Here is a 23,858-nt window from a genome sequence, read left to right on the forward strand (position 1 = left end):
ACTAATGCAAGCTGATAGCCCTTGCCACGGGATGTCAGTGCCTGCGGCCGTGCGAGCCCCGTTGTTTCCAGCCAGCCTCTGGAAAGCAGTGCTGGGTCATGGAGATCTGTTAATATTCTTTGTCTGGAAGAGAAAATATGTGCTGGCATTAATGAGCGTGGAAAAATTCTGTGATGGTGTCCATGCGAATTTCAAGCAAAAGGATCAGAGTTGGAAATTATCTCACATTTTCTCTTTTCTTGTTTAATTTGAGGCAGCTAAATAATAAACACGTATACAGACAGAAGAGCTTTTGTATTAGGATGTACAGTGGGCCTTCAGTGGCACTGCTTGGTAGGAGAGGTTAAAATAATATCATCTTTTAAGATGGTCATTTATTTATCACCATTTCCCTTTTTGCCCTAGATTTTCCTTTGTCTTGCTCTTAATATTCCTTTTAAAGAATTTTTTTCTATATGTATATATTGTTTCTCAAAAAAGAACTTTTAACGTGACAAGCAAACTATTACCAAATACATTACCTTCTTCTGAATTAATGGCCTTTCTATTACATGCTGCCCACATTTTTTGGGCCCTTTGTGCTGATTTTCTTTGAACCCTGTCCTGAGATTTGTGGCTAGGAACAGAAGAAGGAGTTTTTTCTCTGCTCTCTCCCCTCCCCACTCCTCTTTCTCCAGTTTTCAGATGTCAGATGTGATTACACCATCTTAAGGAGAGAGCTTTTGCTCTGCCACCATGAGCAGCCACGTAGCTGACAGTTCCATGGGGGTTGTGGAAAGCAAGACCAGCCCTGCTTCAGCACAGACCATCATCTCAATGGGTTTTGTGTGGCCAGAGAACTGTACAGGCTCACTGTTTAAACAGCAAATGATGATGGTGGAAGGATGATGACAACAAAACCTCAGCTTAGGGGCTGTGCCTCCTGTCATGAGCAGCCAGCAAGTCTGTGAAGTTCCTTTGGGACCAGGGACCTCAGTTGTTCTTCAGCAGTGAAGTGCTTGGGGGACAATACAAAGCCTGCTCCCTGTCAGCCTGCAAATATCTTTTAGAAGAAATGCAGATGTATGAGATGGAGGGAGGGAAGAGAGGAAGCTATAGAGAACTTTGTTGCTGCTGTTGTTGTTCAAGTACATGAGCACCTGTGCATAAAACGGTCTGGGAACTCAGGCGATGTTGAAACAGCTATGAAACTGACGCTTTTGGGTTTTGTCATCCAAGTGTATTTATCTAAATGCAAATAAAAAGAATTGCAAATTAAATCTGCTGAGCTTTTCAGAAATTGTACCCAAAATTATCAGTGAAGAAGTTAGCCTCTTAGGCAAGAAGAGAGAAAAGGAGATGCAGCAGCATGCCCTGGGACCAGTGCTCAGTGCCTCAGGGTCAGCGCCGTGGGCTCTCTGCACCGCAGTGCAGGAGACAGTCAGAGGCTGATGGTGTTATTCTGTCAGAGCACTGTGGTGACATTCCAGGTGAAATTGCCAATCAGAGTCTTTACTTGTGTAAACATGTATTTATTTTTTCAGTCCTGAAGAAAGGGAAGCACAAAAATTAGCAGAAATGATGAAGTGAGCTCAGAAGACACCCATGTGTGCTACAGTGCAGATACAGATTCTGCAAAGAGCAATCAATTTCAGTTACAATTGCAAGTTACCATTCAGCAGTGTTTGAGCTTATATTTTAAATTCACAGAAGCAGGACAAGTCTTATCTTTAGCAAAATGAGCTACGCTGTTACGAATCATAAATGTATTTTTCAGTTTGAAGTGATTGGGCTGGTCATGATGGTTATTGCCTAAGTACCAAAGAAACCCCTCTTGATTATCTGTTCATCTGTGTGATGAATCACTGCTTTCCTATATTTTCTTTAAAAATATACAGTTTTGAATTTCCTTTACTGATAACTTTTTAGAATTTGGTATTTTGGTAAAGAATTACCAGATATTTATCAAAAATATTCTGGTAAGTCTGTATATGTTACAAATGCTAAAAATAAAAGTAATTCAAACTGATTGAATTATAGAATTATTGTTACCATACTGTAAATGTCACTGTGACAGAATAACAAATTCTAAAATAATGAGCCATAGACATCTGTTGGTTTCTGAACTGTTACCATTATTTTACTGCAGTGAATATGATTCTTATTTTTTCCTGTACCATTTTTAGGTTGTTTTGTGCCATATGGGCATCTTTTGATATTTGGGAAAAACTTAGAATAGAGTCACTTTGATGCACAAACCCTGAATTTGAATGAATTCTTTCTTCTCCCTTTATGCCGAATTTGCAGGGAACATGGTCCATGCATGCAACATGGGAAGAGAAACTGGACAAGACCTTCAGTTGTATTATATAAAGTTATATAGATGTGCTGACTGCTGCTCCCCTGTGAAATTGTTTAATACCCCCCTCCAGGTTCCATTCTTCCTTCTTGTTGGATAGAAAATACCAAAGCTCTGAGCTAGAGGCTGGGCTGGCATCAGTCAGGAGTAGGGAGGGCAGCAGTTTGATGCGTGTACACAGTGATGCTCAGAGCCAGCTCTGGCCCCTCGTTGTCAGCCATGCTTGAGCCATGTCATCTAATAACTGCTAAATCACTGTGTTTGCCATGGAGAGGAGTCGCAATGTTCAGGAGTGGCTGAAAGGCCACTTTAGTCTGTTCTGAGTATTCCATACAATTCTTTGGTTAAACCTAGTTTGTTAAATCTAGAATTTCTGAATCTAGAATTAGCATTAAAATTTCAGGAATACATTTTCTCCTAAAATTTAAACCTAACTATAAAGCAGTGTCTTCTTCTTATTATTATTATTCTTCTTTTCATACAAAAATGGGCTTGTTAGCATGTTAATTTATTACACTCAGTTCATCAATGATTTCCAGTTCTCTGATTCATATGGTGGAATCAAATTCAATTGGAGTAAGTGAACTGCAAAACATAGCCTTCTTCTTGCAACATGCGTCTTCAGGCATTAGAAAAGTACTGATACAGAAATAAAAATAAGTGCAAGCCCCCATTGTGAACAGGGAGGAAGCCAAGCATGTTTTTGCTGAACTGACAAGCTCGGAAAGTCAAAAGACAACTTAATTGAACAATTGGTTCATCGACTGGATGAAGTCTTAAGTTACATGAATGACAAAACTATCAATTATTTTTTAAAAAAAGCATGGTATTTCTTGCAGCAGAAACAGCATGTAGTAATTAGGGGTTGGGCCGTCTTGCTTTCACAGCTGAAGAGAAGGACTAGACTCCAGTTCCAACTGACACAGCATAAATTAATTGTAATTTCTCATAACACAGCTTTAGAAATTCTTTGCATCTTACATTTCACTTTATATTCTTTCATAGGTAGTAAAGAACAATTTCAAAAGAATAGCTGTCTTACATCAGACAGAAAAATAATTGTAGTCCCTCTCCACCCTCCACCCCTCTTCCTTCTTGTGGTTATTGTTCTTCTATTTGCTTTATTTTTTTTCCCCTGTGTCTTGTAGGCAGGTTGCTAGTGAATGGACCAGATAAGTCCCTGATGGAGTTAGCAGGCAACAGCCGAAGCCCAGCAATTACAAGAGTGATTCCCACCTATATGGTTCCTATATCCTGCCTTGAAAAATAAGTCTCTGAAACTTCACAGGAAAATCCCAGAAATAATGGTGCTGAGAAGGAAGCTGGCAGCTTGGCTTCTGCTCTCAGCTCTGCCCTGACCCTCTGAGCTTCTGCAAGTTAGTGCCAAAATCTGCTCCTCCTGTCCCCTGCCTTTGTCCCTAGTGCTGCTCTTACAGCTCCAAGTGTAATCTGAGAGATGTCCTAAGCAAAATAGTACTTTTCTCCCAAGCTACAGGTTTACCTTTGTTCCTTATCTACTCAAACTTATCTACTATCTACAGCTAGCTGTTTCTAAGGGTGAATGGAAATCCTAGCCCTTCTGCTTGTCTCCTGCTTTATGTTGCACAAGGACCCCCAATATTATACTATTTTATTTTATTCTGAGTTTTGGATCACTTTGAAATTTCCCAGCCCCGAAGTGTTGGTGAACAGCAAGTTAAAAAATCCATTTCTGAAGTGAGTTCTCAGCCTTGTCAGTGCTGTGAACACCGTGGTAAGGGAAATTCCAACAGTTTTCTCTTTAAATCTTGCCATACAGACAAGGAGACCTATCTCTTGTCCCTCCATGTACTCTGTATTTTGTATTCTGGTGATGCTATCTAAACAGTGGCATTTGCAAGTTTTCAAATGTAAATGAGACAGAGCAAACAAGTGGCTTTTTTTTTTTTTTTTTTTTTTTTTTTTGTTAACAGCAAAACTGTAAAACTGTTGAAACATACCGCAAACCCAAAATCTGCTTCCTACTTTTATATTCTTCAACGTTTCAGAATTATTTTGCTACCAACTAACTTCTGACCCTCTCTTTGGTAAAACAAATTAAATAACAAATGAAAAATCACCTACAAAACATTTTAAGTTTGGGATATAGTGATTATGTAAACAATCATTTTACACAGTGATGGGAGCTCACTGGTAGGACATCACTACGACCTCAATATATTCTTAAATTTATGAAGAAATGGAGAGAATAGCAGTGGTAATATTTGTTAATGTTACAAAATTTTCCAGAATATTCTTTAAAAATTGATTATGAATTAGATGGATTAGAGCAAGATCTCACAATAATGAATAATAATAATAATAATAAAAAGCAGATGAAATTCAGTGCTGATGAGGACAAAATATGCATTGTCCTTGTATCAAATTTGCACAAGTACTAGCAAATTTTTGGGGAACTGCTGTGGTCTTGCAAAGTACCAGCTCAGAGCTTAGCAGTGATGCAAGGAGCACACACATTATCAGGAATCTTGGATGCGCTATTAGGAGACAGGCTGTCTTTCTTTATTATCATTATATTTATTATATATTATATATAATAATATATATATTATTATTATGCTACAGAACTCTGTTTTGTGAAGTCAAAGATACAAAGAAAATTCACATTATTTCTGTATTCTTAAGCTCAGGAGTTCTGAAATAAGAAGACCAAAGCAAAACTTTACTGACTTTAGCCTTTGAAATGTTACTAGAAATCTGATCTTGTTAACATATTGAGTTTGAAACTTGAAGATTTATTTTTATTTTTATTTTATATATTTTGGAAAATGGTCATACAGAAAAAAAAAAAAAAGTTTATTTTTGGAATAAAGAGGTAGGGGTTTTTGGTATTAGAAGTAAATTAAAATCTTTCTCATGAAAAATTGCTGTCCTCTAAAAGAAAAAGGAAGAGGAGAAGAAAAAGAAAAAAAGGAAAAAAAAAAAAATGTAAAAGAAAGAAAAGTGAAAAAGAAAAATGGAAAAAAATAAAGTTTTTTTAAAACACTGAGTTCAGTTGTGAAACTGCTTTGTTTTGTGCTGGGTTTACTGACATCTGTGGGAGTTCAGCCTCAGTCTTAAAAACAATAAGACAGTGGGATTAAGAAATGAATACAATATTTGGCATTTTAATTATTGGTAGGAAGCTCTGAGACAAGAACACAATGCTTTAAGAAGTGAAAGCTGAATTCAGGATGTACTCCTCATTGTTTATGCCAGACTTGCACTTGTTTAAAAGCAAAATATGAACTGAGACACTGTTTCCACTTTTTTTTTTTTTTTTTTTAGAAACATATTAAGTGTTCTTTTCAGCTGATTAAATTGGTTTTCCTTCAGATGTACAGCCTGAGAGCTAAAAGTCTGTATTTACATTACAGAATTGTCATCCCAAGACATTCAAAATGCATGAATCAGAACATTAAAAACATGGCATTTCAAAATTTACTAAAACCCTGGATTTTCTTGCTTCCTGGATTTTCTTGAGCTTGAAAATGCCACGTTTTCCATCTTTTCTTAGTAAACACAAGAGACAGTTTATTTTATTTTATTTTATTTTTAATGCAATTAAGCGGCTTCAGGAGCTCAATTCTCATTGTCTAGCCCTAGCAGATATGAATGAAATAGCTGTGAATATGAAATATCCCAAGATTTGTATTAGGAAAATGAGAGCTGACAGCTGGATGGCAATGCAAAAAGGACAGAGCCCAAAGCCTTACTCTCAGGGCTGTGCCTGTGAGGTTTGGCAGCTCTACTTCTCTGTACACCTCTGCCAGCTGAGGTGCAGGGTCCCAAATGAGCAGCCTGATACAGAGTCATCCTTCTTCATGTGTGTGTCTACTGAAGGAACACTGGGCCATGAATGCTTGGGTTGTGGTGCCATGGACTGCTGAGCAGACCTTGCTATTGCTAAAGGAGGAAAGAGCTGCTTTCCCCCATAATTTTTTCTCCATTTACCTGAGCCTAAAACATAAGCTAGTTCCACTCTTCTCTAGTGTTGGGGATTTGAAGATGAACACATTGTATTGTTACCTGGAGATTTTGCCTCTGGGAATTTGCTTGAGAAAAATCTCCCATTTCTGTTGAATTGTTCCTATCAGTTTCCAGAAAGCCAACGATGTTAAGACTTGTGTAGAAAGCTGGAAGTCTGAAGCTAGAAATCAATGAGACGTTGATTTACTTTTCCTAACAACATTCACTCTCTATTATTTTTTGTTCAGTGGACACTGTATTTGGGTTACTTGAAGAGTGTTATTAAAAGCCATGACATGACCCTGCCAGACCCCACATACCAGCCAATGGTCAAGCCACAGAGCACTGCAGTGGCTCTGTAAGACTGAGCACAGTGCTACAAAGCAGGGAAAGCTTTATATGCTGCCTGCTCAGGCTGTTAATTTGATTCAGCATTGTGGCTTCCAACGTGACTATGGAAGGGGTGGTGGTAAAAATGAGTTTACTGGTTGTGCTCATGCTCACGTTCCTGAGGTGCATCTGTGCCTTCTCTAGGATGCTTGCCTAGTAGGAGTGATTGTGGTAGAGGTTTCTATTCGAGATGTAAATAGAGGTAAATTTCTATTTTAAAACAGAGCACTTGCAAAGAAGATTAGAAATGCATGTCTTTGATGGACCACTTTATTCAGAGAATGTACTGTATCTTACAAACAAAATCATACTACCAAAGACAGGACTAGAAAAATGGCCAATAAATACTCATCAAAGAGGTGACTTTTCTGGTTCCAGTTAGTGCTGCTGGTGTTAAATTCATTTATCTGATGCTGTTTCGATTGTGAAAGCATCAGATTTTGCAGTGTCGAGATGTTGATTCTACGTGGCTCTGCACTGACCTGTGTGTGCCCTGAGGGGTGTTGCTGAGTAAGGACACCACATTTTCAGGTAGGTCAGTGTGAAAGAGCAACAGCCTGCTGCACTTTGTGGGAAGAGTGTGTCTGTGATGTGGGTATACAAAACGACTCCAGCACTGCCTAGTTACGAGACCGGTTTAGCCGATTTCTGTCTTTATCTGTCTATCCCTTACGCCTATCACTTAAATACACCCACGTCCAGAGAAAAATGAATCAACAGCTTGAAAGCTCACAGCATCCTACATAACAGTTTCTGTCAGAAAGTAAAGAATACCATATTAAGTCGAAACTTCTGTGCGAATAACACTGATGTTACATACAGAAAAATGTTTACTCTCCATTTTGGGAGCAGCGTCATGAGATCTGCATTGATGACAATTGTCAGGTTTCAGCCAGGATTGATTGAGACTTTGTATCTTCAGCATCTTTTTCCCTTTTTTCCTACACAGTATTTTCATTTAAGATAAAACATACAGATCTAAAATATTTAATTGTTTCACTTTTGCATTGTGTAGAATAACTCTAGGAATGTGTAAAAAGAAAATTTTGAGAAGTTGAACTCCTTATGAGAAAGCAGATTTCTCAAAAGACAAATCCAAGTATAAATCTGGATCAATATTTTGCCAAATTTATTAATTGGGATTCTCTCACAATGTACAGAAGAAAGAATACATGTGACCTTTTGCTGAGAACAACCATTTTACATTACCATGCTACCTGCTGGAAAAGCATCATCCCAAGACAAGATTTTTTTCTTTTTTAGTCTTTATTTTTTACTCTTCTTTAGCATAGGCCTGTTTATAAGAATGTATCTAAACCATCTTCCATTGTACTAGCCATTAATTTTCTGAAACTTTGACTGTTCACTCCAGTGAATTTGAAGTAATCTGATCAGAACTGTGTGAACATTCCTGCATTTAGACATTAAACCCCACTTTTTTTTTTTTTTTTTTTTTTTTTCCCACAGAGGGCTTTCTGAGTAGGCTGCCTAATGAGGTGGGGGAATTTATGTCCCTGGGGAGTTTGGCGACCAGGCTGAGCAGATGCCACTGGAAGCAGTGTAGGCGCTACTGGTACAGCACAGCTGTAGCTACTAGAAAGGGGCAGGGACCTCCTGAGCTCACACCTTGAGATTCTTTGCAAACCGGTTTTCTGTGAGGCACCCTGAGGATAAGATTAGCTAATAAAAAGGTAGCTTTCAGCTGAACCTGTCCTGGATTTCTGGCAAAATCTCCATTTTTGTAAGTGGGAGCTGGGTGTAAAAACACCTGTGTTGGCTGGAGGTCTAATTACCTTCAGCTCTAGATTGATTTGCACAAGAGTTCAATATACAAAACTCATAGTTCTTCAAAATATTACCATCTGCCGTGGATGAGCCTGGATTCTCATCTTCCTGGATTATCTTCAGGAAGAGTTTATCTAGGACTTGTTCATTTCTATAGACAGAATTAAAATTTACTACTTTGTTCACATAGCATTATTTGCATTTACTATCCATCCATACATATAACAATTATTGTATAAAGAGATTTTATTTTTAAGCTGGGACTGTAAATTATGTTCAGGTTCGCTAGTGGTCTCATTTAGGAGGAGATCAAATAGAGATGTTATTTTAGATGTGGATATACATTTGATGAGATGACCACTGTAAAAATGATAAGGCCATTTACATTTCTTTGGTATTAGGATGAACATTACTGACAATAAAGTCAATCCTAAGGGAAGATTTGATAAGTTTTAAAGACTGAAAATTTCTGTAGCTTCTACAGGGTGATTCTTTGCAATTTTTGCTTTCATGGCATAAATTGCTAAATATTTTTAAAATTGACTGGTCCCTGTTCTCTGTTCTCTCTTCTGTTAGCTGTATGAACTGAGTTATGCAGTTCTTTCCTACTGAATACTTAGATGAGATAGTTTATGTATATCTCATTTTAAATTAATCTGATATGTTGGAAACATGAAACCCAGAGACACCAGAAAATAGACTGTACTTCAATCACTTCTGTAGACACTAGCAGGACTACTCAAAGATGTTTAGGTGTATTTAAAAATAAAAAATGTAGAATATATAATTTGGTTTTTAAACTTCGCCCTTTTTTGAATCATAAACTTAGTCTAATTACTTACAGCATGTGTACAGGCTTGACAGCTTTTATTGTTACTTTGCAAGCAGGACTCTTCAGATCTATTAGGATTCTTTTCTCAGCTAGCTGAAGACTTGCTATGAGAAGAAGAGACCGTGACCAATCAAGTCAACCAGATCAGATGGATCAGCTCATGATCCAATTTCTCACCTCAGTAACGGGGATGCAACTTCTCTGGAGTCTTTAATAGCTTTGAGATGAAAATCTGGTTTAACAGAACTGCCTGTGTTCTGCTTGTTTTCCTGAACAACACTATGGTGTGCCAGACGTTCAGGATGGCTTGAAGCTAATAAGCAGTATCAATAAAGTAAAGAAAATTGTAATAGTGATTTAAATTTACTAATTATTCCCAGTACTAGACAACTATTTTGCTGAATGTGTGAACCAGAATGCAATCAGACAGTACCAGTCCCCCTCTATTTTTCTTTCTCTTTCTTTTCTTTCTTTCTTGCTTGCTTCCTTCCTCCTTTCTTGCTTTCCTCCCTCCCTTCCTCCCTTCTTACCGTGGCAGTGTCAATGATAATGTAACTCCAACCAAAGACAACTCTGAATAAGTATTGTCAGAACACACAAGCAGTGAACATAAAACACTGCTATGGATACCTTGTCATCCTGTAGGGCCTAAGGTGGAAGGTATTTTTCATGTTCCCACCACAATGAATTGATCAATTTAATTGATCTACTTGTGTCCAAACCAAAGACTGGGGAAGTCTGGAAGGCTGGACTTCCAGATTAGCTGGAGTGCTCCACAGAGCTTTTGTTAAACTGAATTTAACTTCAGAGCAAAATGTTGAGGTCTAGGAGAAAACAACAACAAACAATAACACAGATACAGTCTGAATGGAGTGAAGACTAAACCCATGGTTTGTGAGGGAAAGGGGAAAATCTGTGTGAAATTTCTCTAAATAGGACCTGCATCTAATCTTGTGGTGGATACTCACTGTACTATACACTCAGGGGAGCACTGAGGAAGCCACAGGCAGGGGAGCTGCCAGCAATGTGTTTGCTCCCAGGTAGGAGCTCCTACAGGGTATTTTGGTTATACCAAATATTTTTTTCTGGACAGAAAAATGTTATGGCAAAAATGTCCTACTGGCTGTGTTCTTTCTAAGAAGTAATGCCTTCTTAGAAAAATGCCTTCCAGAACCCTCAATGAGACCCTTAAGTGCAGAGTTTTCAGGACAGCAAAGAGCTCAGATGGTTACCACAGTCTGTAATCCTTCCGGCAGAAGAGCTTCTTGGGTTTGGAAAAAATGATGCCAGTTTGCTTAACTCACCAGCTTCATACTCTTCCCTCTCCCTGTCTCACAGTTCCATCTGTTTCCCTGTTTTCCTGTTTGCATGCTCTTCTGGGCTGATTGTTAGACCTGACCCAACCATCCCCACTGGGGAGAGCTCCTTCAGATGTGTTTTTTGTAGGTTGGCCTTTCTTTGCAGTAGTGAGGATTTTGGAACAATTTCCTGTCAGCTTCCCCTCCTTCTTGCTCTTGAGGGGTTTTCTGAAACTAAGATGGACTTACAAAGTCTGCTAACAAAAACACAAATCCTTGTTTCTCAACTGTACAGAAATAAATCAAAATTACACTGGAAAAAAAAGTTCTATTTCCAAATAGACTCAAAATAATGGCAACATAGGAGTAAATATTATTTACTTGTAAGCTCTGCAAGTGAAGTATAAGCTGTAGAAAATAAAAGTATTATGTCAACCCTAGCCATTCCCATCCCAGAGAACTTGTCTATACTACCACCTCTCAGTAAGTCTGGCTGCTTAACAGGGCCCCCAAAAATAACTTTGCCAGTATAGTCTCCCCATTGCCACAGAAATAAATAAATAAAACACACTCTGCACCTGAAAATCCATGCTGTATGTCCATGTTTCCTGCTTAGCAAGCATCTGGGCTTTTTTTCCTGTGCTTTAATTATTGTTGATATACATTTATCGATATATACGTATGAGATATATACATGATACGGTATGATATATATGATATATATATGATATATATGGATATATATATATCATGGTGCTAGCTGTGAGCACATAGACTGTCATATTTCATACAGAACTGTACCTTTTTGTATCAACAATCATGCGTTTTATATGCTAACATTTGTTTGCATATGTATTCATTTTGTGCAAATAAAATCTAGGTGACTACACTCCAAAACTTCAAAAGGAGTTAAAATACAAACCCATGTGAATGTCTGTCTACCAGTATTCATTCTTCTGTTTTTAAAAATTATTTTAGGGCACAAAAGTAAAAATTTACTGCTGTTTAGATGATCAGAAAGAGCTGGTGATATTTTATTTTAGTTCTCGTATCATTATTAATACAGCAGTCTCTGTATTAACTTTGATCAAAATAAGTTCTTCATGTGTTCACATCTTTCATGCTTTAACAGGAATTTCATTGTAATTTAGCACAACTGACATGTTCATTTGAGCCAAAGTACAGTTAATGCCTGAGTTAAACAAAATAATTCTCGTTATGCCTGAGCTCTGGGTTATTAGTTGTACTGGTTGCTTTAAAGTTGCACAGTCCTGAACTAAATACCCAAAAATGTTGAAGAACTTCAAAGAATAATAATGCTCAAGTAATCTAACAAGTATTAGCAGTCTCTCAACCCTAAAAAGAGAATCATTTACGTAACTAACTAATTTGCGTTAGCAAATAATCTGCTGACATTTACAATATGTATCCTTATTGGTGGTTGAAATAAATATTATGTTGCACGTAAAACTATAAATAGTAAGAATTTTGATGCCAGGCAGAGTTTCAAAATACTATGGAAAACAGATGAGTGCTGGCTACATGAAAGAAATTTGTAGCTTTCAGAAACGTGAGCATGTGAAGAGACCTGCTGTCTGTGAAAGTAACTGCAGATTTGACTTGCCTGGTACCCTCCTGCTCTTCAGGTGGGGGGGCATTGCCCAGGATATCCTATGTCTAAGCAAAGTGAAGTGCCTGAATTTTGTTTTTATTAGCTTTAGCTTGTCTCAGCTTGAGGGTATCTTGGCATGAAGTCTCAATTTAAAGGCTGAAGCACAGAAAGAGTGGTGTCTGGAGTCCCACCCCACTGCCATGGGTGGCATGGAAGGAGGACTCCTTGTAGGATAGAGACAGGGATGAGTAGCTGGGGTGGTGAAGGGCCTTCTAGGCAGGAGTGTTGCTTTCACACCTGCTGATCTAAGCTGGTTTGTGGGGTTACTGGCCAAATCTGCCCATCATGCCTGCTTCTCTCAGTGAGGTTAGGAAACCCTTTATTTGATGGGTCTCATTGCACAGGTGGTCTTGTTCTGTTAATGTGCTCTGGGTACAAATTCCATTTACTTCAGGTTATTGCAGCTTCACAGACACAATACATACAAATATATGTATTATAAGGCCACTAATATAAGTTGGCAGAGGTCTTTTTGGCAGTGGTAGGTGAGGGCACTATACCCCCTGTATCCTTGTAGGCAGCTGGAGGGAGCATGGCTCCAGGGCAGGAAGGGCAGGCAGCCCATAAACAGCTTTCAGCCTCTCAGCTCAGCTACAGGGGAGGCAGCAGGACTCACAAAGTGATTTAAAGTGTTAAGGAAGTGCCAAGTACCTAAGCTGCATGCAGAGAGTGTTCCTGACAGTGGGAGATGCAGGGAGATGTGCAGATGTGCTGCCAGACTTATGTGGCTTGATGAAGATGGTGACCAGGCAGACCCAACACTTGGCTTCCATAAGACACTTAACATGTCCTTTTTTCCCCCTCAAAACAAACAAACAAACAAGCAAACAAACAAACAAAAACCCACCATGCTTCATGTATACAAGGATAAGGGTAAGTGCAACTTAACATTATTTATTTTATATTTGTCACATATTATTTTCACACAATTTCCTGTGATTCTTATTCTTCTAGACGAAGACTAAGACACATAACAGGACTCCAGTCCCGCAAAGGTGTGAAGACAGAGCCCTATCATTCTGTGGCTCAGATTTGTTTGAGACTCCATTCTGGAAATTCATAGCTAAAAAGGTGAAAGTTGGGAGTCAGTGGATGCAGTAAACTCAGAATTGGGTAACTGCAGAAAGCTTTGGGGACACAGGGAGATAAGCTGTGCAGTGAGCAGCATCCATGAAGAGCATGTTTCTGCTGAGAAACAAATGAAAGCTAGTGCAGAGTGTGACATTAGAGCAAATCAAATCTCTGGGAGGTGTAACTGGTTGCAAAAGAGAATGATGTTTTGCGACGGTAATGTGATGACAATACTCTTGAAAATGCCAGTGTTTTATACAACCTGGTCAGTAGTGATGTTACTAGGTAAAAAAGGACAATGTTTGAACAGGAAAGATGGGTAGATGAAAAAACTTAGAAGCATGGAAGGTAATATTAATGAACTGTAAGAAATTAAATAATTTCACATAGCAAGCAGAAGAGTAAGACAGAAATGTTACACAGCTATTAAAAATACTAAAATAAGTGATTTATTCCACTCATTTACCCTTCATTAAACGTAAGCGCAAGCAGTGTCTAGGACACTGACAAGCAGTTTCAAACAAAACCAGCAATAGAGAGCATCTAGATTTATACAGTGGCTTATAAGTAAGACCCAAATCCACCAATTGATTTAAGCCTGAGAAATATCAAACAAACAAACAAACAAACAAACAAAAAACCCATACAGGCATACCTGGATTTGTTATTCTAGTCTCTTTGGTTCGTTGCAATTCTTGAGCATTTTTTATTCCATCTGTGGTGATTGTGCATGTGAAGGGAATTCTGCCATTGCAAGGCAGTAATTGATTCTGTGTGACTGAGATCTATTGCCTTTACATTCTGCATATCAATCAGGGAAATCTCTGATGCGCATAAAATAAACTACCTGAGATGTTAGGTAACTCCACTCCTTTAGGTTGGGGCCTGAAGCCATTCATTACATGTGGATGGGCAAATGCCTGGGATGCTCATCACACTGTGATACAGGGGTCCCTGCAGATTTTAGCCCAAGATCTCTGGCACACAGAAAAATAGGTAGGGAAGATACGGGACTTGAGTCACCCAAGGTCATACTACAGTAGGGCTGTGATTAATGAGAATATTCACAGGTAACTTAGCAGAAAAGAGATATCATTGCTTTTCTGTTGTTGGGTGTATGTATTTTTAAAAAATAATAAGATAGAAATTTTAACTTTTTTTCTTTTGGATTTTGTTTGAAACCTCTGGTACAGGTCCCTTTGATATCAACTGCTGCTTGCTTTTGTATTTATTTTATTTAAGGTTTAATGGTGAATATGCCCATTTTGTTGTATTACTCATCTATATCTTGTGGTGCAAGGGGCTGATTTTGAATGGAGGGGGTACATGAGGTTCCAGAGGTAAGGCCATTTCCATAGGTGCTTTGGTACTTCTTTTAAAATACAGAGTGATGAAGGACCCAGGTAGAAGCAGCAGCTGGCATAATGTTGAAAAATCAGGATACTGCTGTGAGCTTTCATGTTTGACTACCTGTCGTGGTTTAACCCGGCCGGCAGCTAAACACCACGCAGCCGTTCACTCACCCTCCCCCCTCCCTCTCTGTGACAGGGGAGAGAAATGGAAAGTGAAGCCCGTGAGCTGAGATAAAGACAGTTTAATAAGACAGGAAAATAATAATAATAATAATAATAATAATAATAATAATAATAATAATAATAATAATAATACAATGATGATAATTGCTCACCACCCGCTGACCGATGCTGAGCCTAACCCCGAGCAGTCTGGCGCCCCTCCCCCGGCTAGCCACCCCTATATATTGTTTAGCATGACGTCAGATGGTATGGAATACCCCTTTGGCTAGTTGGGGTCACCTGTCCTGGGTCTGTCCCCTCCCAGCTCTTACTGCACCCCCAGCCTGCCTGTTGGCAGGACAGAGCAAGAAGCTGAGATGTCCTTGGCTTAGTATAAGTACTGCTCTGCAACAATTAAAACATCGGGGTGTTATCAGCACTCTTCTCATCCTAAGCCAAAACACAGCATTCTACCAGCTACTAGGAAGAAAATTAACTCTGTTCTAACTGAAACCAGGACACTACCCCAATTTGGCACAGAGCCTGTTATTATGAAAAGGTGTAAAATATGCAAAAATGCCTACCGAGAATTGAGATCTCATCAGTATTATATATAAATTACACAAACATGTAAAAGCTCACATCACTCTCCTTTCAGTGAAATATAAGTCCTTTTGCAGATGCTATCTTAACCTTGTTAGTAGAAAGGCCTTGGTTTCTGCCTCAAAGGTGAGCATCCCAACATTTACCATGGGCTCTGTCCAGAGTCATGGCTTCTGCAAAGCCCGACCTGAATTCTGCTGAATGTGTAGGAGCAGACGTAATAGGGACAACAGTACTTAGGCACAGATCCAAAGGTAATGAAATACCAAAATTTGAGAGCTTTCATTTCACTTCATTTTTTATCTTGATTGTGATATAGTCTTTAAGCAAACAAGCTGAAAATAGTTGGACAGATGTGCAGATATGTGTCCCCACCAATACGTCCCTTCCTCCGCAAAGGGAGTACTCCTGCATTTGGATGAATATTTGTTTATTCATTCATTGCGGTAACACTATGATTAAGCAGATGCTAATTACACCCTTAATGCAATTGAATTAATTTAATAAATAATAATCTAGCTTTTTATTAGACTCCAAGTAATTATTTACGCCCTTGTCATACTCTGTTTTTGTTTGCATGTTATAAAAGCTTATATTTCCAACTCTTTCTGGTAAAATATGTATATTTGTCAGTAGAAGAACCTAAGTCATCTAATATTTTGGTCTACATGAACTTTTCAAGTAGATGGGCATTCATTTTGAAGTCATCTGATCCTGACAAGAATAGTCTCTGTGAGGTCAAGGAGAAACAATGTCTAGCATCTTCGTGTCCTTAAACAAGCTGCACATTTCAGTAAATACCAGAGATTTATTGGTGGCCAAGAGGGAGATGAAGGAAAGGCTAAGGTTAAGACTATCATTTGTAACTTTCAAATCACTAACGAGCAGGATGAAAATTTAGCCCTTTGAAGTCCTCCAGAATGAATGGTGTGAATGTTTACTATCTAATCCCTCTGCTGCTTCTCTTTGGAGCTGTGCCAGTACAGTGCTTTTTGCACCGATGTCCTAAGTTGGTCTCTCAGTAGTTAAAAGGAAAATTAGTGTAGAGAGGAACCTATTCAGCAATAAAATGTTGCCCTTTGCATTTTTGATTCACCTTTATTTTAAAGACCACAAAGCCAAATTATGTGAATCTCTGAAAAATATGGAAAAACTCAGGACACTCAGGTGAGAAAGGTAGAACTTAACATGATAGGAGGAAATGGGTAGCTTTTGTTTCTGGTTTTCTACTTGAAAACCATTCATCCAGAGTTGTGATCCATTCATCCAGAGCTGCCAGTCAACATTCCTTTCAGAATCAAATATTTTTTCCTTGTAGAAAGCAAACTAGCTTGTAAGAACTCTGATCCAGCTATCCTAATAATTCTGATTGACTGCAATTGCATCTTTTACATTTTATAAATAGTTTTGGTTAATCATCATTATCAATGAATTACAATGTTAACTTTCTATCTTATATAATTGAAGTAATACAACAAAGGTAAGTGTAGGAATGGGTTTCTGATGTGGATGTGCCATGAACGGCACCTGTGGCTTCCAGGAACAAAAACTCTTCTTCAGAAAAGAGACGGTGTCTTCTTTAAAAGATGTGGATTGTGAAGGAGTTAAAGGTAATGTGATTCATTCTAGAGTGAAGTGTGTCAGCCTGCTGTATTACATCTGATCTTATGTTTGACTTTGATTAGTTCTGCTGTGGTGGGTATTAAGGTTACAAATGTTGGGGTGGCATTTTAAAAAACAAAAGGAAACTGTTAGGGGTGGGAAGAGGGGTTACACCATTCCTACTTTAAGCAGATCTCTAAAACACCGGGAGAACTCAGGACTGCAAAATTCATTTATTTGTGTCATATTTTTTGGACAGTTATATCAAACAGTTTCAAGGCTTACTGTTATGGAAAGTTATTAATGTTTGTTTTGTAGGGTCCGGACAGCAAGAGAAATCCAGGAAGACGCAGTCATACAGCCACTAAGGACAACAGAAAGCTGCTCTTCAGATTTTCTTACCTTAATTTTTCTCAGCGTTGCCACAGCATGTATTCCAGATGTATTTCAGGTCTCCAGTGCTGTATTTTTTGGAATAATACTCCAAATGTAATTCTACTCTATGTTAATAAAATGAATATACTGTAAAAACATCTGTAAATATCCCCCCAGCATATTTCATGTGCTCTGAAACAGGCTTGTGTTTAGTCCCCTGATACAATGAGACGGTCTAGAAGAATAGGAAATAATAACAGCCTGCACACGCATGTCATGCCAGCTACTTCATGCCAAATGTTGTTCTCCAGCACCTGGCAAGCACAATTCATTCATTTTCCAAATGTCAGTGGCCAGCCAGCTCCTCGGGACATTCCCTCCTAATGCAGGGTTACTTGATAGGCACAATCAGGCAGATTTTGGCTGCCAGCCTTGTTCCCAAGTCACGTGTGCAAACTGTAAGGACGGAAGTGCATCTTGCTTCTGGTTTTGTCTTGCAAGCAGCAACTTTTTGTATTATCTTTGATGTTTATTTTACTCCGTCATTAGTATTTCACAGTATTTCAACAGGGCTTTGAGGGATGCTTAGTTGGAATACTGAAAATACTCTATAGGTACCAAGACACAGCAACTGGCTACTTATCTAATGCCTGAAGTATTAATGGCATGCTGCAGTCACCTGGCTTATAGGGGCAGGAGAGCCCACGCAGCTGTGAGTGTCTGCTGTACGCCCCACTATTCATCAGTGCCCTCCCTGGGGATGCAGTGCCTCTGCCCATGGCTTTTAGGTGTCAGGGGGTAGTTGAGATGAGGGTGCTGCTCCACCAGCCCCCATGCCAGCATCTCCATCTATAGCTCCCATCACTAGGTTTGCACCCTAAGCTGCTACGTACAGTTGCCTGGCAGCTGTAATTTCACTGCAATGCTGCACTGAAAGGAGCCTTGTCAGCCATACAGAGGGCATTTGATGGCTTTCAGTGGGATATGTGTGCAGAGCCTGCCTAGCCAGTCTTTCAGATGCAAGCTCAGCTACAGCAGACATAATGTGACTGTGTGCAAATGATCTTTGAAGTTCTCTGATTCATGGCTGTAACCTAGAAGCTCTGGTTATTTCCACCAAAAATAAACTCAAATAATGCTTCTTTCTATGCCTGGAAATACTTTTTATTCAGTCTTTTCACTTGCTTTCATTTCAGTGAGAAGAATGTGATATGGGTGAACTAAGGGTTTTGAAATGTCAGACAATTAGCAAGTAGCCATAAGGTGAATTGAAAGTGCTTCTCTCTCTCTCTTCTTTTTTTATTTTATTTTATTTTATTTTATTTTATTTTATTTTATTTTATTTTATTTTATTTTATTTTATTTTATTTTATTTTATTTTATTTTATTTTATTTTATATTTTATTTTATGTTATTTTATTTTATTTTATTTTATTTTATTTTATTTTATTTTATTTTATTTTATTTTATTTTTTCTTTTCCTTTTTTCTTTATAAGATAGCAATAAACATATCTGAACACTTACCAGTCTGTATCCCTGGCAGACGAGGCCACCCTTTTATTATTTGTGTCAGTCACTCCAGACTCTCAATCTTAACGATTAAAAATATTCTGATGCCTAGAATAAACAAATGTTTGTAGAAGTGGCCATCAGCACTTAATGATAGACTTTACAGATGGATGTATGATCTAGACAGCTGACATACTTAGCTAGCTAGCAGCTATAGAAGTACTCTGTCCCCTGGGTAAAGGATGAAGCCCATAAGTCCATGCTGGTGCTCTGAAACACCTTTGCTGCACTCAAGTTGTTTGATTGAGAGAAATGTCCAAAGCTAATGGCAGGAAATAGTAAAATCACTGTTTCTGCCTGTCTGAGAGGAAAGGATACTGGATTTGTGCGTGTAATATATAATAATAGTAACAGTAATAGTAATAGCAATAGTAATAGCAATAGTAACAAACCACCCAATTCCATAGAGAGTAGTAAATGATTTTGTCTGGTCTGACAAAATCAAGACATATATGGGAATTAATGATGCTGGCCAATCAAAACATATATGGGAAGTAAAGATGCTGGTACATGAAATTATTTAGCTAACTCACCAAGTTAGAGGCTTTTGCTTCTGAGCAGGCAGCACAAATGCTGCATCCTGCAGTGTGTGTGTGCAGTCAGCTGGGATGTGGAACTGCAAGCAGTGCCTTCCAGACATCACTTGGATAGCTCTAATCATCCGACCAAAATAAGGCAATGCCTTTGTAAGTGGGGCTTGGATGAAGCTCCAAATCTTCAAAGGTGTGTGAGTGTCCACATAGCCTCTTGGGACCTAGCATAACCTAGCACTTAGGTAAAGTCAGAGGCGATGAGAGAAATCTGGTTTATTGGAAGGAGAACTTGGAGACCTTAGCTAGAAGTTGTCTTCCTTCCTGGATTTGTTCATCTTTAGGAAAAAGCTTTTCAACTAGCCTGGTCAAACAGGAGACAGGCTGAAAGGTCAGGAAGGGAATGCTAATGCTTTGGACAATTGACATTCATTTGGAAGGAGGATGATATTTATGACTGACCCATGAAATAGATGGCTTTGTCAAGGATAAGGGGACCACGATACTGGATTACTGGCACATATGGCCATTGGTGCCAACAGAGCATCACAGCTTACTCTGGCTATGAGTCATCTCCCCCTGAGGAAGTTGCATGAAAATAACACTTAACAAGGACGATAAAGACTAGAGATAAAAGAGCGAAGAATCTGTTAGCAATATTTCTGTAGCAAGCAGATGACTGAATGTATTTCCAAATGTTACATAATTTTTTTTTTGTGTGTGACTCACAACAACAGTCTATAGAGCGTATGCAACATTTGGTACAGCAGCGAATCAGTGTAAATACCAACAGCATTTTTGTCGTCTGAGGAGATACTCATAGAAAAGCAAACCTGTAACTTTGTGCTAATGTTCTTTCAGATAGGGAGCTTGCATGATTATATGTTTGTTTATTTCTTCCTTGTGCGTTTTATCCCATCTTTATTAATATTGGGAAAATCCGGTTGTAATAAAATGTTTTTCTTAGAGTGGATTTATGCAGAGTTAATAAAAAATATTGCAACTATGTCTGCATTATTGACTTCCTTTTGTGGAACCCAAGTCAGCCTGCTGTGACAGCAAGCCACTATTTTCTGCAGATTTTGGAAAGAGGAAAATGGTTCAGGAAAAAAGTTGTCATGAATATTTAATAAAAAGGAGACCTCCTGAAAACTTTGATTGCTTCCACAGTTTAAAAATTGTGTGAAACTCCATTGGATATCTTCATCTGAGAAAATGAAGGGGGTGGACACCTGTGCCGTTGTGGAAAACGTGGTGCTGCTTTGGTATAGCTTCTCTGCTTGAATCTTCTTTGGGCTCCTCTGCTGTGCTTTGTGTGATGTTCTTGCAGGACTTCCTGAAGCTTCCCAGCCCACTTCTTGCTTGTTCTTCTTCCCGCACTGAACACCCTTTTCAGTTTAGCATTTGCTTTTTTGATCAATTATCCCCTCCTCTCATGTGTCAAATCCTCACATTCTTCTTGACTCTCTACTCTTCAGGTTTTCTTCTTCCTACCATCTGTCTTGTCCTAGCATCCTCCTACCTTATTTTTGCAGTACACCCTCCTTTTTCTTCCTCCTGCCTGTGTTTATGTAAAGAAAGGCTCACTCTCCAGTCCTCTAGCTGCCCTCCCATCACACCTCTGTCAGATTCCATCAGAAATGTCAGGAATCAGAGAAAATGATTCCTAAGGGTTAACTGTCAATCTTTCAATTTGTGATACTGTCCGGAATAGAAACACATCACCCTGAAATCCTACATTTTCCCTACTAATCTAATTCAAATATGTTATCCTTACAATTAGAAAATTTTTCTTCATGCCTAGCACAGATCTCAATTTTCATGCAGTTTAAGCCCATCTGTTTTTCTCTTAATCCCTGTGGGCATGGAAAGCAGCTTTCTAGAGCAGCTGTTTATGTATTGAAGATGGTTACTTCTCAGTCTTCTATCCTCTTTATATTCCTATTGAACAAACTTCAGTTTCTTCTGTTTCTAGTATCATTCCTTCCTTTGTATTTTTTTTTCTCTCCATAAAGTCCTTTTGCCTCTCTTTAACATCTATAGGTCTTCTGCTGCTTCACATTTCCTCTCACTTTTTTCCCTTTACTTTCTACTCTTGTTTTCAACTTCAACATGGCTGCACCTCCTTTTTCCTAAATATTCTTTTCCAATCCTTCTGACAATTCCTGCTCTGCTCTATATCATGGGAACATGTGGAGGCTTGTTGCAATCAATGCCAGGAATGTGTTGCCTCGGTATGGCAGGAATGCATGGAAGCCATCTACTGTAATGTAAATGCCATTTTACTTTCTCTTTGCAGAATGTCTTTTTTAGTCCTAGCCCCTGCAAAATGCTGCTGGTGCTCTTCTGTCTTCCCTGTTTCCATGGCAGCCGATCCCATACTTTCATGACTTTCTCATCAGTGGCCTAAACAAAATCCAGAACTGTCATAATTAAAATGGAAGCCAGTATACGGTATTTTTGAAGACTGGGTGGTATTATATGATAAAAGTACTTTCAGCTAAAAATGGGTAAGTAATTAAGCACCATTATATTATGACACTTTCAGAGGTATTCTGTGGGACATGTCCTGAATATAGTAAAATTGCAATGTTAAATACAGCTAATGACACTGTTCCAGAAGTACAGAACGTATCAGTTTAATTAACCCAGAGTCACTGCAGCCTGATTTTTAACAAACTCCCCCCCCCCCCCCTTCCGTAAAAGCTCTTCCAACTCAAGCATTTTATCTGTGTGTCCTTGGGACCAGATCTGGATTTGGGTTCTGACCAGTATCCTGCACTTAGGACCTGTAGCTCTAATGGCTGATCCAAAATCCACATCTAAATGCTTTCAACCTTCTGCATAGTTGTAGGCCAGTTTCAACATTTTCACAGGCTTCAGTTTTCAGTGAAATACCTGATTTCTTCCCTCCTTCCCACCTCCCCACAAATGTGTTTGGATGGTAACTATGAGGTGCTCAGGAACTGAAAAATGTTTCACCTTAGGTCACCATGTATAGACTAAAGACTTCAAACGTAGGCAACAATTCTCAAAACTTTTGGTCAAAATCTGTTATTTGTGGTCTAATACAGTGTCTGTGCCAAGGTGCTTTTCAGTTAGCTGTGCAATTTGCAAATTCAAGAAAGACATGTCTCTTCTTTCAAATTCATGGATCCATCTCAAAGGAATTCAGGAGTACCATACAAATTATTATTGTGAAAGATAATGCCTGGGAATCTATTCCAGAGGTCTGTTCTCTGTATTTTCTTCTAATTTGGATAAATCAGCATAAAAAAGTAGAGTTCAAAATCACAGGCTTAAAGACTATAATTCCTTTTCTGCCATTTACTGCTCCCTAATTAATTAACATTGAAGTCACTTAAGAAAGTAAAACCTAGCCCTCATCTAGGTGTATGTTCCTCATCTTCTACAGAGATGCCTGATTGTTAAGTCTAAGACATGGAGGAAGCTCAGGCAATTGAGCCAAAATAATTTTCCAACACAGGATATATTTTATTCCATCTAACAATCCACATTTTTTAGCAAGTCCAGAAAGCATCATACCACACACTTACAGGAAATCACAACCCTCAGAAAGACTCCTTGGTCTTGAGTTGTGAATCACCTTCAGCCATATGTCCAGTCTTTATCAGAATCTTACCGGGGGCATTTGTAGTGGAGCTCATAACCCAAGCTCATAACCCAGATGACAGCAGATGTTTTCCTCAGCGATGACACTCTTATGTTGGTTTCTATGAGTTGTGAAGGGCCCTTAGAAATCTCCGTGTACAGTTTTCAGACATTTTCTTTTCTCTTCAACTCAGAAGTACTGTGTTTAAATCACTGCCCTGATACTGGAGATGGTGAATGTAGCATTGCAAGTCACACAAACCAGCATCAACAGTACGCAGAGGACTGGACCCAACGAAAATTGTGACATGACACATGTAATTCAGTGTACTACATGCTGCAACAGAAATGGCTTCTGCAGCTAAACTCATACTGAGCTAAACTCAGTTCTTGAACAAGTGTGCTCAATAGAAAAACCATGAGTTGCTGGAATAATTGGCTGAGGTGTGGGGGCAAGTAGCTGTCTGTGGGGAACAGAAGAATAAGCTGAATTTGCTAGAGTTGGGGGTGGGTGGGCAGTTAAGGATAAAAGATAGTTAAAAAAAATAGTGGCAGCACAGAAAGCATACAACAAAAAACATTTCAAGGGTGATTAGGAAAATCCTGTTCTTTTCCATCTCTGAGAAAACAATTCAAAACCTTCCTCCTGGAGAAATGGCGCTCAGTATACTGCCAATTT

This window comes from Netta rufina, assembly GCF_964035555.1.
Source record: "Netta rufina genome assembly, chromosome: 2".
In the NCBI taxonomy this organism is placed as follows: domain Eukaryota; kingdom Metazoa; phylum Chordata; class Aves; order Anseriformes; family Anatidae; genus Netta; species Netta rufina.